The following is a 16,033-nucleotide window of genomic DNA, read 5'->3' as shown; positions in this document are numbered from 1 at the left end:
AAGCTCACCATGTTTTCAATTTCCTCTCCCCTTTCCCCCAAACCTACATGATCACCCCACCAGTCCCCTCATCTCTATTCTGAAATGTTTGTCTCCCTCGCTCCTTTTGGGAGAAGAAAGGGAGTAGATGAATACACATTAATAACGTCAAAATATCAATTAGTGGTCAGCTGAATAGGAACAGTCTCTGCTGGCCTCAAGGCAAACTATTGAATTGAGAGCTGCAGAGCCAGAAGAGAGAATAGGCTGGGGATTAAGGGGTGTCCACACAGGGGACTTGTGGTGCAAAGGCCCAAGGTTCGTGAGTTACTGAAGGCTTGAGGACTGACTGCCTGATCCACAATTCCTGGAGGGAAGCATCCCAGGGAAAAGGGGAGCTGTGTCCCCAGGCTGGAGTTCTCTCTTAAGAAAATGGAAGTTGGGAGGCAAAGGGAGAGCCAAACTTCAAACCTATGGATAAGTCCTGAATCCTCTTCAGGACAGTGACCCCTACATTTTCATTCCCATACCCATTTATTGAGGATCACAGAATCCCTTGCAAAGGCACCCCGTGTAGGAAAATCCAACATCCTTTCACACAAAACTAACAAAAACAAAACAAAACTTTACTAATCAGGCTGCACTTACCCATCTTGCCTGTGACTTTTCTGGATGATGTTCAAAACAATGTGAAGCCCATGCTGACACCTCTCTTGTCACTGAACATAACCACCCAGTTCTCTTACACCAGACAAGGCAATATCATAATTTTCACCTATTAAATGAATAGGACAGGCACTGCTGATCTGATGCCTGGATTACTCAGACTGATTTGAACCACAGCTGATTCTCAGCAGCCCAAGGTCACATGCTCCCTGCTCCCAAGGACCTGAAGGTCTCTGCCCCTCCACCTCACTATTGAATAAAAGGTTATATCATTCCCAATCTATAGATGGAACGGTAAAGTCCTGTTTGGCTGGAAGTGACTCCATGAGTCTGTCTTTTCATCTATTGTAGGGGAAGGGGTGCCACTGGAGTCATGTTGCTGCATTATCGGAGGGCCTCCTATCTGAGCTACCACTATGAAGCTGGCTCCACTCTATCAGAAATTGGGAGCCTCGGAGCTTAGCTTCTAGTCCCAACTCTGACACCTGCTTCGTGTAGAAGAAGTCCTTAGGTCCAGGAGTCAGAAGGCCTGAGAATTACCACTTAGCAATCATGTTAATCATATCACTTAAAACCTTCCTGTGGTTTCCCACTGTCCTTATAAATCATAAGCCTTCTTCAGAACTCTGTATGCTCTGGTTATTGCTCATCTCTCTGACCTCATCCCACACCTCTCTCCCTCTCACCCTTTACTTCCGAGACACACCAGCCTCTTTTCTGTTTCTGAAGTCACCCAGGCTTTGTTTATACTTTGTCGTCTTTGTACCTGTTGTCCCCTCTTGCCCATATTGTCCTAAACGTACCTGGAGCCTACTAATCATTTGGTAGTCAACAGATACTGGATTACTCGATGGGCAGATTAAGCAGAAGTACAGGACAACAATAAAACAACAGCACCCCAAGAAAGGTTTTTTGGAGGAAATAATTTGAAATTTGATATGTTTTTTTAAAATCTAAGTAGTCAACCTGGGAAAGATAAGACTCTTGCATCCATTCATTAATTCATTCATTCAGCAGATACTGATGGTACTTACGTGCCATCTGTCTCCTCTAACTTACAATTTAAGTTCCGTGAAGGCAGAGATCTTGTCTGTCTCAGACTCCATCAGCACACAGAAGGTGCTTGGGAAATGTCTGTTAAATAAATGAGTGAATTAATGAACAAATAAATGAATGTAATCTCAGACTAATCACTTAAACTTTCTGAGCCTCGGTTTCTCACCTTTAAAGTATGACTAACACTAACATTCTTGTGTACTTCAAAGTATTGGAAGGAGTTGGAAACAAATACGTGTATGAGACCCAGTTTCCTAAAATACAGAGCCTGAGGCAGGGATTAAGTACTGGTGCTTTATCTGGAAGGTACAATCCCAGGGCATCCAGAGTGAAGGCAAAAGGAAACGAGACAAGAAGAATGGGAAGGAATGAAAAGATGATGAGTTACCACATTGACCAGTGCTTCATGTGAAGCCACAAAGGGTCACAAGCAGTCATTTGACAGGCATATTCACAGGACCATGCAAGATATCTATGCAGAAACTATACCTCAAAGCAACCCATCAAGGAAAGATGAAACACTGACGAATATTTGCCCACTGAAGAATTTATTGTCCAATACTTCCAGATTGCCCCATCCCTCCACCCCTTGAAATCACCCAGGAAGCCTACTCCTATGTCCTTTAGTGCGAAATTTCATCCAAGTCTGAAAGTGTCTGGAAGATCCAGAGTCCCCAAGCCTGTGGCAAGTTGTCCACAGTGGTGAAATCCTACAGCCCCACAGCTTCAGGAGGGGCAGCTGTTTAGAACATGGAGCTGAGAGTCCAGGCCATGGGGTGAGTGAGGGTGAGAGAATCCAATGAGGATGAAAAGATACACGTAAGGTATTTCTGATATAGTATCTGAAAGGGATTTGAACACTATAAAGTCCCAAACAATGACAGATGCTGTTGTTTTCTCGGTCTTTTAAAAAAAAATTCAGGGCTTCCCTGGTGGCGCAGTGGTTGAGAGTCCACCTGCCGATGCAGGGGACACGGGTTCGTGCCCCGGTCCGGGAAGATCCCACATGCCGCAGAGCGGCTGAGCCCGTGAGCCATGGCCGCTGAGCCTGCGCGTTCAGAGCCTGTGCTCCTCAACGGGAGAGGCCACAACAGTGAGAGGCCCGCGTACCGCAAGAAAAAGAAAAAAAAAATTCAAGTGTGTTTTCACCCCATAGTCTCTGCACTTGTATAAGTTTGATAAGCTTTCAACCAAACTGTGCAAATGAAAACAAGTCTCTCCTGTTTGCCCTGTTACTGTTGAAACACCCCTCTCTGAAATAAGCTACTACATCTCCTCATAAAAATCCTTCTGCCCAAAATAGAAACATAAATGTGTTCTGTTAAAGTGGGCTTTTTTTCTTATTATGTTTAGTTTCTATTACTGAAAGAAAACACAGCAAATATGATCAATCCATATGGGAGATACTTTTCATGTAAACCTCTTGCCTCTTGATTCTCTCTCCATCACTCCTTTCTTACAACATCAGCTTCCTTGAGCCCATTCTTATGCTAGTATGTTGCCTACACTGTGATCAGTTTTAACAGACCTCCAAAATGCCTGTTAGCACACAGTCCATGTAATGGTCAGAACGGAAAGATTTACTAACCTGAAATGCCTGCATTAGCAGTTACATAACTTGTTGACATGTAGCCCCTCATCAGGTTTTATCTACAAATCCAAGACCCTTACTATTTAGGGTCAGCCCGAATTGAGGTCAGCCTGGATTGAGGAGCCCTGTGTGTTTTGGATTTGGATTTTGTTCCAGAGCCCAGTAAAGTGAAATTCCTTGCACGTAGTAGGATGCATGCACATGCGCACGCACACACATATCTCATTCATTAAACAAGTGACTTTATACATTTGTTGTGACAATTAAATGAGGCACAAAATGTGAGTCTCTTAGCCCAGGGCCCAGTAAACAAGAGATAAAGTTTAGCTTTGATAGTAATTTGAGGGTGCTATTAGCTCCCCACCTTGTGCATCTAAATCAGGGGAAGGACATGCTTTTCTATCATGCCGTCTGCCTTCATTGGTTCAACCAGACCCAGGTTTACACATGTGTAATCCAGTGTAAAGCCTGTCTTTAAAAATCTGTGTAGCCACAGGGAATCTCACACTGGTCGTGGCATTTATGTTGCTCTGTGATACACTGTGTTTCTAAATGTGGTGCTGTCAATTGATTCAACAGCATTTTATTGGACAATTTTACTGTTCTGGTGCCCCAAAGCTTTTTAAAGCAGGAACCAGTTTTTTAAATCAAATGGATAAAGTCGTTGCACTTGAAATAACAGCAGTACAAGTAATAGGGCCAGAAATTCCACTTGGGCTGTTCAATTATTTCCCTGGAAATTTTCCTAAAATTTAGGGGAAGAGCGACACCAACCTCCTAAGCCCTTTACCTGGTGTCACCCAGGTACCCAAGTCCACTTCCCTGAAGTTATTGCCGGGATCCAGGCCACATGGGAATTTGCTCATCTTCCTTGGGAGAGGTAGCCTGACTTCAGCTATTTCTCAAGTCCCTTTGACATCCAGTTGTATCTCCCCCATCACTGATGGAATAATGGATAATGAGTCATCATTTTAGACTATCCCTGCAAACTGTTGCTTGTATCTGTTTTGTAAGCTGCAAATCACCTTAATTTTAGCACAAAGGAGCTCTCTACTGTCCAAAATATAAACTGTTTTCTTATAGAAACACTGAAGTTAAAGAACTTTAAAAGTTAGCATCATTAGTAGTAGAATATTCTAACCTTACATGCCTCCTGCTGTGATGCAGTATGGATCACTTTTGAAGAACCCTTGACATAGATGTTTAACCTGAATTGAACTAAGCCTTTGACCTAACTTCCAATTTACAAGAAGTATAGGAGATAGAGGGAAAAAAGTTAAATAACACCACAATAGAACAATAAGAAAAATTCAAAATGTGGGAAGCTGTGCAAGATAACTGGCCTAGTCTCTCAAAAACTGACGTCATGGAAAAAAAAAAAAATAGGGGTGGAATCAGTTCCAGATTAAAAGAGACCAGAAACACCAAATGCGACGCATGACTTTGAATGAATCCTCATTTGAAAAATAACATACATAAAAGATATTTCAGGGACTATTGGGGAAATTTGAATTTAACTATTAGATGATATTAGAGAATTCCTGTTAATGGTCCTAAATGTGACTATACCAAAGGGTGTTCTTCTTTTTAGGAGGTGAATACTGAAGTATTCAAATATAAAGTATTACATCCAAATGATTAGTAAAATACTAACAATTGTGGAATCTAGGTGGTTGGTATATGGGTAAATAATTGTACTATTCTTTCAATAATTTTGTATGTTTGAAAATTATCATGATAAAAGAATTTTTGAAATATTGGTTTTCTTGTGTGAACTTCTGAAGTCATTAACAATTTGGGCACTTGAGAATTCACATTTCTACTTCGGGAATTGGGGATCTGTGGGGGGAGGCCACTTAAAATCTGGCCACTATGCCCTGTTCGGTGCACTGTGTAATTTCTCAGTACTCTTGGTCACCATTTCAAAGGAAATATGTAATAATTATTCTTTATGTGTAATCTTTGCTAAGAGTTTAAAGAGCAAACAGATCAGGTACACAATAGTTCATGTATAGATGTATCTGGTTCATTATTTATTAGTCAGAGCCTATACAATTCTCCCTTACCTCCCCTGATCAAATATCATGTTTCCATACCCTTCCGTAATGCAGATTTCAAAGTCCTAGACTTGTTAAAACCAGGGTCATTTTTCTGCAGTTCTCATAAGAAGATTAGTTTCTAAATCCAAGATGAAAGAATTTCTCAGCACAGTAATTGATAAAGAAAATACATCTTGGAACAAAATAGTTGGTTTAATCACTGGGGTAAGGAAAGGGACATTCATTTGATTGATGAAATAGAAAGGAGCCAGGCTTTGTTTAAATCGGCAAAGGCAGCATTATTTGGGGTTTCTGTGTCTTCCATGAGTCATAATATTCAAAGATATTTGCAATCGCAAGTATATGATGTCAAGAGTGGTACTATCACTCTTACTGCGCCTGCCCTTGGGTGTTGTAACAAAACAGGGCACAAGTGCACATGAAATTATTTCAGTCAGGGGCCAAAGTGGAACTAAAAACCAGGTTCTGAACAACTGAATAATTGAATATATGTTGAATTGTTCCTGTTTGTTCGGAGGATTTATTTCCCTGGAAAACACTTCAGTCTGCCACTTTCTATAAAGCACTCTTCTACTAGTAAAGTGAATCCCCACATTACAAGACCTCACCACTGAATCTTATCTAGGCCCCTCTTCTGAGACACCTCATCAAGAGAGTATTTTATTCATTTCTTTAAAACCTATAAAGAAAACTATGGATATTCATTCCATCCATGTTTTCATTCTTCCATTTATTCTTTGGATTTATTAAATTCCCACTGGATGGCAAGCACTTCTAGTACTTAGAAGAGAGCAGACAGCGTAATCAAGATTCATCAAGATCCTTGCCGCCTGGAAGTTACACTCTAGTGGGAGAGTGGCAGCAAGTTAATAATGAAGAGCGAACAATGAAGAGTGGGAGTAAGGGGAACCTACCTTAGATATCGTGGGCCAGAAAGTCCTCCTGAGAAGGTGACCTTGGCATTAAGATGGTTGATCACAGTTACCCATGTGGAGATCTGAGCAAGGGCATTCCAGGCAGAGGAACCAGTGAACGCAGCGGTCCTAGGGCAGGAGCAAGCCTGGTGGACTTGAAGGACAGAAAGAAAGCCCGAGTTACTGAAGCATGGTGAATGACAGAGAGTGAAATGAAATGTAGGTTTTGGTTAAGAGATTGGGCTTTATTCTAATTTCATTGGGCAGCCATTGGAGAGCTTGAAGCAGGAGAGTGGCATGATCTGATTTACACTTGAAAAAGACCTCTCAGGCTAATGCTTTTGATCAGGGACTATCTCCTCACATTTACCCCAAATTCCTCCTGCTGCAATGAATGCGCATTTTCTCTCCTCACAGTGAACAGATGCGACTTGATGCTGACATTAGTTCAGATGCCTGAGGAAGCATCAGATGGCTATATCAGGACCCCCAGAAGGCTGAAATGAATGCAGTAAGAGGGCCAGGATGGTGATCATCAACCTGAATTACAATCAGAAGCCACTGATAAAAAATAAAACCTGTTTCCTTCCTCACTGATGGCAGGGACAGTTCTTTCCTTAGCTCTCCTATAGTTGTCACATTCTCACTGATTCTCAAACCCCACCTCCCCACCAAGCAATCCGTGGCAGCAGCAACATCAACATAGTGGAAGACTGTCTCTCGTATTCATGGTAGGGAACATAACTGTTGGTGTAAAAGAATATAAAAGTTGGGTGGATGGGACTTCCAGTGGACTCTCCTCAGCATAACAACAATTTAACCGGAGAAAATTACAAAAATTAAAGTAAAATCACTTAAAAGTCCCTGGAAATTATCTTAAGGGCATAGAGCAAAAGGAGGACTATTCATTCAAGACAATTTACTAAATTTCATAAGAACAACAAGCACCCATGGCATGTCAGCCACGACCTGCTCCTTTAACTCCCACACCCTGGGCATATGCAGCCAGGAAGATAGAGCCCTCCCCTTCTGGAAGCGCACAGTCTGAGCTATGATTTCACCCCAAGAGTGGCATGTTGCCAGTAATACTTCTCATTCCCCCACCCCACCCCAACCTAGTGTTACAGAAGCTCTGTTCCTAGGAGGAATGATCTCGGGGATGCAGCTCCCTTCCCAAGTCCTGCACCAGTTGTAGCCCACTAAAAGTACAGGGGCCCTGATCACCCTTGCCCAGCTCCATCATAGAGGTTCCCTTTGGGGAAGGGCAAGCTGAGAAGGCCAGGGGCTGGCACTGGCCCCCCAAGCAGTGCCCTCTTATAGAACTGGAGTATAGCTCTGGTGCGGTGGCATGGGGGTTCTACCCAGGGGGTGAGGCAGACCCAAAGGATGAAGAGTTCTGAAGCTCTGCCTGAGGGGGCTGACTGTTTGGAACGGAGAGTAGAGAGTTCCATACGTAAGGGTGTTTTTGAAAACACTGGAGATCTTGGTAGACAGTAATTAAGAGGAGAATGATAGCTCCAGGAGACAAGCAAAACAGCACTGCAGCCAGAAGCTTAACAGAGAGAACTGGGAAAAGAGCAGCCAGGAGAAGCCCTCCTGGGATCAGTCATCCCAGGATGGAAGCCTTGCTGGCACAAGGGGCTTAAACACCACCCTTGACCAAACCGTGAACAATAGGTATTCTGATCCAGGGTGACTCCTAGGTTTAAAACTAAAATTACACTCACCCCTGACGACCTGGCAGATTATGGGCATGCCCAAGGCTGAGCCCTCTTGGGAACAATCAGAGAAAGAACCTCCAAGCTACAAGCCCTTGGCCGAACATGGGGCAGTAAACACAAATTCCCTGAACTGTAATAGCAACCTCGAGGCCATACACACAAAATGGTACAGATGAACGTATCTGCAGGGCAGGAATAGAAACGCAGATTGTAGAGAACAGACATGTGGACACAGTGGGGAAGGGGAGGGTGGGATGAACTGGGAGATTAGGTTTGACATAAATACACTACCATGTATAAAATCGATAGCTAGTGGGAACCTGCTGGATAGCACAGGGAGCTCAGCTCGGTGCTCTGTGATGACCTAGATGGGTGGGCTTGGGGTGGAGGGAGGTCCAAGAGGGAGGGGATATATGTATACATACAGCTGATTCACTGCACTGTACAGGAGAAACTAACACACCATTGTAAAGCAATTACACTGCAATAAAAAAAATAGAGAGAGCAAAAATCTAACTGGCTAAGTACAACCTTTGACCAATAAGTGGCTTATGCCAACACAGACCCAGGGATGATCCTTAGGTAGCCAGGCTAAAAGACAAAAACAAGGGGGAAAAAATGTAAGCATTGGTAACAGGGGCTGCACACTAGGGGGGAAATAGATGTCACAGGATTAGTTCCGCCAAGTCACTAAATAAATAAACAACTGACAAAGCCAACAACCACCACCACCACTCCTGGGGAGTAAGGGAGGGAATCAGTATCTAGAATTGTTATACTACCAAATTGTCCAGTTTCAAAAAAATTGTGAGACATGCAAAACAGTACTAACGGGCACACCTAGCACCCAGATTTTGGTTTCTAATACCATTCTCTTTATTAGAGAAACAGGATTTTCTAAGAGAAATGACTGATTCTAGGACAGGGGCAAGAAATATACAAGATGAACCCAGAGCATCTTGCAATGACAGAAAATAAGGAAAACAACAAGAAAAAAGACACGAGACACAGAGAACCAAAAAATCAGAATGTCAGATGTAAGTCCAACTCTATCAATGATACCGTTAAATGTGAATGAACTAAACAATCTAATCAAAAGGAAGAGATTATCAGATTGGATTTAAAGAACAAAAACAAGATCCAACTTTCTGCTACTTATAGGAGACATACTTTATATCGAAAGAAACAAATAAATTGAAAGTAAAAGGATGGAAAAAGATATACTATGCAAACAGAAACCATAAGAGAGCCATAAGAATGGCTATACTAATATCAAGCAAAATAAATAATGTGGTCACCCAGCTTGCTGCACCAGTTTTTGTGGTCCCTTGCAAGAGGGACTCCCTTACCCAAAATTTGGTTCCAATGTCAAGACCAATGACACCACACCAAAGGGGTACGAAAAGGTTCATTACTTATATAATGAGGCTATCTGAGGGCAGCAAGGCAGGCTTCCAAAGCTTGTCTGAAAATGTGTTGAGAGAGCAGGAAAAGGAGACTGGCTTGGGAATTTTTTCGTTGTTGTAGCTACGCAATGAGGCCAGGCTGAGGGTTCCCATACACTGCCACAATAGAAATACATTCATTTATGTTAAGGGAACTCCAGGTTACAAGACCACATGCAGTATCTCCAAAGAATCCAGGGAAGTGTCCAGAAGAGAAAGAGAAAACATTGAACATTTACTAAGTCCTGCCTTGAACTTCAACACTTGAGGAGTCAGAAAGCAAGTTTAGAAATATGGGGAGTAGAAAGGAAGCAGAAAGATGACCACACTCCCTTCTCTGACTGCTGGTTGTCAGTCAAAAATACAACAGGATAATGAGATGGAGAAGGACTGTGAGGGGTTCTGACTCTTGGAGATTAAGGCGCTGGCGCCTAAGTGGCAAGAAGGAGACAGTCAGGAGAGAATCTGGGGCTTCCCTGGTGGCGCAGTGGTTGAGAGTCTGCCTGCCGATGCAGGGGACACGGGTTCATGCCCCGGTCCAGGAAGATCCCACATGCTGCGGAGCGGCTGGGCCCATGAGCCATGGCCGCTGAGCCTACGCGTCCGGAGCCTGTGCTCCGCAACGGGAGAGGCCACAACAGTGAGAGGCCCGCGTACCGTTAAAAAAAAAAAAGAGAGAGAGAGAATCTGAAGACAGACTATGCCAGGCAAAAGGAACACATCTAGTTCCTTGCTGAGCCCATAGCTAGTGCTCCAACAGTATAAATCCTAATGCTGCATCTCATAGGATGACTTACAAAAATCATTGTTAGCTAAACAAATTCTCTCCCAGTAGCCTGGAGTTTTAGAAAAATGTAACTTAAAGTCATCAAACACTTCACCTATGTATGTATATACCATTCATATGCCAAGATTCAGCCCACTGGTATATCACGTAAAAATCCCTGCTGGTCCCCACACATGTGATTATAATTTCTCTTCCATCTTGTATGTCACTGGCATTGTATAACTTCAACATGTGATTTGATAAGGGAATTTTTGTAATGTTCTCTTCCTCTTTCTTTCTAGGAATGTTTTAATTAACTTCGTTTTTCAAGCTTCTTAGCAAAAGTATGACCCGTAACATTTTTCCTGCAAGAAAGGAAATGTGAACTATGTCATTCTCTTCTTTGCCTTTAGAAACAAAATCGCTTGATTTGTATCAGGAATTATTTTGCAGCAGTTCTGGAAAAACTCAGTTGGTTTACCAGAGAGGACAGGGGGGTTAAGGGGATGCAAACAGAAGTAATAATATCAGCTGTTATTATTATAATAATGAATATTTATTGAGCACCTGCTTTATGCCAGGCATCATGCTAAATGTCTACATGGCTTACTTAATCAGACAACAACACTGCAGGGTAGACATTATTATTTAAATTTTCCGAATGAGGAAACTGAGGCTTAGAAAGTGTAACTGTCTATTGTCACATGGCTCTAGAAACTGAACTCAAGCACTCTAACTCCATATTTGCACAGCAAAAACCTGACCATCCCATGACTATACCATGCTGCTTTGATGGGAGTGGGGTGGAATTAAGGAGAAAGTTGAAGAAATCGAAGGAAAACTGGGCAACATAAGCAAGGAAAGAAGAGTTTTAAGAAGAGGGATGTTAAGAAGTTGTCAATAGTGTTTCAAGACCCTGAGAGTGGGGTCCTTGTTCAGTTTTGCACCCCAGGCGCTTTCTGAGAGCTTCATGCTAGTCCTAGCTCTGGGAGGGAAGAGTGGTGGTAGGAGATGGAAACAGACAGGAATAGGGGGAGGACCCTGTGGGGCCTTGCGGCTTCTACTGAGAACTTCGTTACCCAGAGCTAGATGGCAGTCATCGGAGAGCGAGGAGGAGAGAAACAGCATAGCCTAGTTAAGCATTTAAACTCTTTGGCTGCAGGATGATAACCGGGTGTGGAGGGTGAGGGCAGGAGCTAGGAGACCAGTTAAGAAACCATTGCAATAATGCAGGCAAAAAGTGATCCTAACTTGGACCAGGTGGCAATGGGATGGTGAGAAGTAGTTGAATTCTAGATAGATTTGGAAAGTAGAGCTGTTGGGTCAGATGTGGGATGTGAGAGAGAGAGTCAAAGATCGCGTGGAAGATTTTACCCTAAGCAGCTACCACAGAGAGCCGGATAATCAGAGGTCTAACAAAAGGTCTACTGGATTCGGAGTTTAGGAGACGCTAAATGATCTCGGTGAGAGCATTTCACGGGGAGCGGTGGGGGTGGAAGTAAGGTGGAGCCTAGCTAAGTAATAAATGAAACATAAGGAAGTAGAAAGAATAAGTATAAGCTACTCTTATGACTGTATATGGAAAGGAGACTTACGATAGCTAGGACACCCTGGGTCAAGGGAAAGTCGTTTATGTATTTTTTAAGATGGGGAAAAATTGAGCATATTTATGTGCTGAGAACAAGAAACCAATAGAAAAAGAGTGGCTGAAAGCACCTAGTAGAGGGAAGAGTGATTAATTGAGCTCCCTGAGAAGATGGGGGGTGGAAGTGACTGCAACCCCGAACTCACGTAGAGGGGCTAGGTCTGAACAAAGGGGGACTTGGGAGGGAAGGAGAGGTGCGCATGTCACTGTTTCTACATGACAGAAGAAAGAAGCTGAGAGAGCTCTTGCTGGATCGGATGTACGTTTTCTGTGAATTAAGAGGTAATGTCATGAGCCGGGTTGCTCAGAATAACAGTGAAAAATTTACATCTTTTCCTGGGGAAAGGAGGCATAGGGTTATGGGTGCAGTGAGGACCCAGCAAAAGCTAGAGATGGTAAATATGTAGCAGAGCCAACTCGCGTGGTTGTATGAAACAGACTTACATAACAGTAAGCAGTTTCTGCAATAAAATTTCCATCCAGACACAGTGGACAGCATCCAGTTTCTTGAAAATTAATAAAACATGATCTACAAGCCCAAAGCCACAGTTTCCACTATTTAAGAAAGAATTGTGCCCAAACTTTCCTACTCAAGTAATGCATAGTCTACACCAAAGCCTAGTGCTAAAATAGGTTTAGGTCAACGTCAGATTTATTTCTTTAAAGAACCCCACACCCCCTGCCTCTTTCACACAGTTTTTAAGAATATATCCACTTCAGTTTTCAGTCTTGCTTGTCCATTTCAACATCCAATTTCTCTGATAGTAACAGATATCACACAATTATGAAACTTTTAACTTTCACCTTTTTTTGTTTTTTCAAATGGAGAGAATACTATTTAGTCTTTACCTAAAACATAAATCTTAAAATTAAACTATTTCATTCTAGAAACTTTTCCAGCATACTTTTAAGATTTCATCAAGTCTTTCTACTTAAGAAAGAGAGATAATTAAAGTGTAGGTGAAAACTGCCTTATCATTGCAGTAGTTGTATCATTATTTTTTTTTCCATTGGGCAATGTGCTTAGCGACTTGCACATTAAGCCTTCTATTAAAGCTATATTAATATCATAAATATGGAAAAACGAAACCACTCTGAAAGTTCAAAATAATAGCAATAACCTTTCCCTCATATAAAACCTTTTATCTGAAGATGTCCATACACTTCCCCAAAAAGCCTGAGTACCTGCCCAACCACTTTTGCAAGAAGCCAATCAAAACGCCAGCCTCACTTTATTCACTGACTCAAAATGCTAGTAAGGATCACAAAGGAAACGCCCAATAAAATCATGATTTTAATTCTTAATGTTTCCTTTGGCAGCATTCATAATCTTTAAGAGGACCAGACCTCTAGTCTGTATGAAATCCCACGCGGCTGCCTCCTTCTTGGCTTTATTCTTTAGCCATAGCTGATAGTGTGTGATGGGGGTGGGGAGCTGAGGCAAAGTCCCACATGTGACTGGAGAAATACCCACATCTCTCACACAGAGACACATGTGCACCCTGATGCAATCATGGCTACAAATGAATCAGGGCCCTTGACGGAAGAGCCCAAGGCTAATGCCCTCTGAGGAGTCCATGGGCTGCCTGGTGAACAGGCTACATCAGGGCCATTACTGAACAAAGCACAGGTGAGCAACGAGCAAAAAAGGGAAAAGGAGGGGCTGAGGCCTTGGGTTCCAGGGTGTGGAACATGTTTTCTTGAGATTATTCCCAGGTAATTATAGGGCACCAAAAAGGGAAACTGAGCTTTGGCCTGACTCACACATGCAAACTCACTGTGAGATCAAGGGTGACTTCCTTTACTGCCCTGGGCCTCAGTTTCCTCACCTTTAAAAATGAGGAAATTATACAACTACATCAGGAAGACTCCTTCTTCTTCCAGCACCCTATGAAATACTCAGAGTCATTATTTCCTGTTCCCTCAAGAGAAACAGAGTGTCACTGAAGAGACTGGAGGGAATTGTTCTTCAGAAAAGTATTTCAGATTCTTGAAGAAGTATGACAAGTTCTCTGGCATGTCTCAGCCCTACTTCTTCCATCTGAAACGACAGTGGAGAGGAAAAGCATCTCTCTCTTCATCCTAAAGTCCTATAAATGTCCGTGAAAGGCATTTTACCAACACGTGTACACTTTTGTGGACAGAATCAATAGGAGCATTTCTGACCACCGCCAGTCTCCTGGAAATGCCTAGTGTGGAGTACCTCTTACCACAATGGCTAATTCTGCCCAGTCACCACCTTCTGAGACATTATTCCTTAAAGGGCCATTTTCCTAGAATCGCATCCCAGGGAGCCATTTATTAAAGAAGTAACAAAAATCCATAAATATGTCAGCCTCGTTTTTCACCTGAAGGAGAAGTGAAAAAGAAAGATAACTTTCCCCAGCCTAGGTCAAGCCAAATTTAGGACTTTAAAATAACAATAAGAACATTTGGGGGAGGGGAGCCAAGGAAGGACCCTTGAGAGACAGCAACAGATGCTAACACCCAGGCAGTGGCTATAGTACAGACGAGGTCCCCAGGTCTCTATTTTGCTTCTGAGAAAGTGGGAGTAGGAGAGGGGTTGTCCTAGATTTTTCATTTGAATTGATGCCCCTGGAAACCATGTTTCTTCAACTATGGAGGGTGTCTGAGGTCTTAATTACTCTCTCCAGATGGGATAACAAAGGTCCTGGATAAGCTGTTCACCCTAAAGAATTGAGGAAGAAATGAAATTAGTAAATCATATTAGTGTAACAGTCACTATAATTCTTGTCACCAATTCCAGTGTGTGGAGGTTTTTCCCACACCAATCAGTAATTCTCTGACACCAGCTGGTCATCCTACAATTCAACTCAATTCTGACCCTATGTACTGGGAGATAGTGTCACATCTCACAGGTTAAGGGCTCAGTCCTACAAGTCTGCCCCCCATCCCCCAACTTCAGACACCAATCAGAAGTCCAAGTTGTCACCTGTGCTTCTGACTGACATGCTCTATACTGGAGGTTCCAATAACCTCCTCCTTGGGTCTGATGAATTTGCTAGAGTGGCTCACAGAGCTCAGAGGAACATTTTACTTACTTGGGTTATCAGTTTATTATAAAAGGATATAACTCAGGAACAGCCAGATGGAAGAGATGCAGAGGGCAAGATATGGGGAAAGGGTGCGGAGCCCCCACGCCTTCTCCCAGCCACCACCCTCCCTGAATCTCCATGGGTTCACCAACCCAGAAGCTCTCTGAACCCCGACTACCCCTTGTTACACAGACATGATTGATTAAATCGTTAGCCACTGGTGATTGAACTCAATCTCTAGTCCCTCTCGCCTCCGTGGAGATGAGGAGTAGGGGGTGGGGGGACTGAAAGTTCTAACCCTCTGATCACACAGTTGATTCCACTGGCAACCAGCCCCCATCCTTAGGTGTGGTTCAAAAGTCACCTCACTAATATAACAAAAGGCACCTTTATCATTCTCATTGATTAGAAAATTCTAAGGGTTTTAGGAGCTCTGTGCAAGAAACTGGGATGAAGAACAAATATATATTTCTTATTATAAATCACAGTATCTCACACACACACACACACACACACACACATGCTTGTCTTCTCTTTTTCTCTCTGTCTCTCTCTCCTTTCCCATCCCATCTTAGTCTCTCAGGGTATCTCTCTGGCACATTGACTAAGAACCAGACTCTGGTTTCCAATAGATATGGGCCTAAGTTTCAGCCTTGCCATGAGTTTTTCAAAAAATCTTGAATGACTAATTAAACTTCTCTAGTACTGCTTCTTTATCTGCGAAATACTAAAAACTATTAGGTTGTAGCAATTGAGAAAATACATGTGAAGTACTTACCACCATACTGGACACTTATGTCGCATTTTATGTATGGTGAGCATTATCATCTCACAGATCACACAGTTATGGATGCTTCAGAGTTTCAATGTTCTGGTTATAGTGAGACTGATTTCAGGACGCACTGTGGGCCAGCTGGGATTAAACCTTCCACCACAGGGCATTTGCTGGGCCATAAGCAGATCAATCCTTTGTCCCTTCATTAGTATGGAACCAAGAAATGGGTGGAACTACAACAATGCCCTGTGTATCCAGAGCTTTTTCAGTTTTTCTCATGCAGCCTCTTCAACAAAGGTCCTTGCGTTATTGTTTACATATGTGTCACACACACAGACGCGCGTGCGCACACACACACA

The 16,033-nt window shown here is 42.8% G+C and overlaps 1 long non-coding RNA gene across 1 annotated transcript in view; it reads right to left on the bottom strand.

Moving 5' to 3' along the window:
- The window catches only part of LOC111171771 (uncharacterized), a 152,157-nt gene that overhangs the window by 84,337 nt on the left and 51,787 nt on the right, over positions 1-16,033 (bottom strand). The window contains exons 2-3 of the long non-coding RNA XR_016394025.1: positions 6,267-6,420; positions 1,705-1,779 (exon numbers count right to left, since the gene is read on the bottom strand). This is a non-coding gene — a long non-coding RNA (uncharacterized LOC111171771). The remainder of the gene's footprint in view (positions 1-1,704; positions 1,780-6,266; positions 6,421-16,033) is intronic.

Source organism: Delphinapterus leucas, chromosome 8, assembly GCF_059928025.1.
Source record: "Delphinapterus leucas isolate spDelLeu-1000000601 "Yukka" chromosome 8, BTC_Dleu_Yukka2, whole genome shotgun sequence".
In the NCBI taxonomy this organism is placed as follows: Eukaryota; Metazoa; Chordata; class Mammalia; order Artiodactyla; family Monodontidae; genus Delphinapterus; species Delphinapterus leucas.
This window is presented reverse-complemented; position numbering and strand designations above follow the sequence as displayed.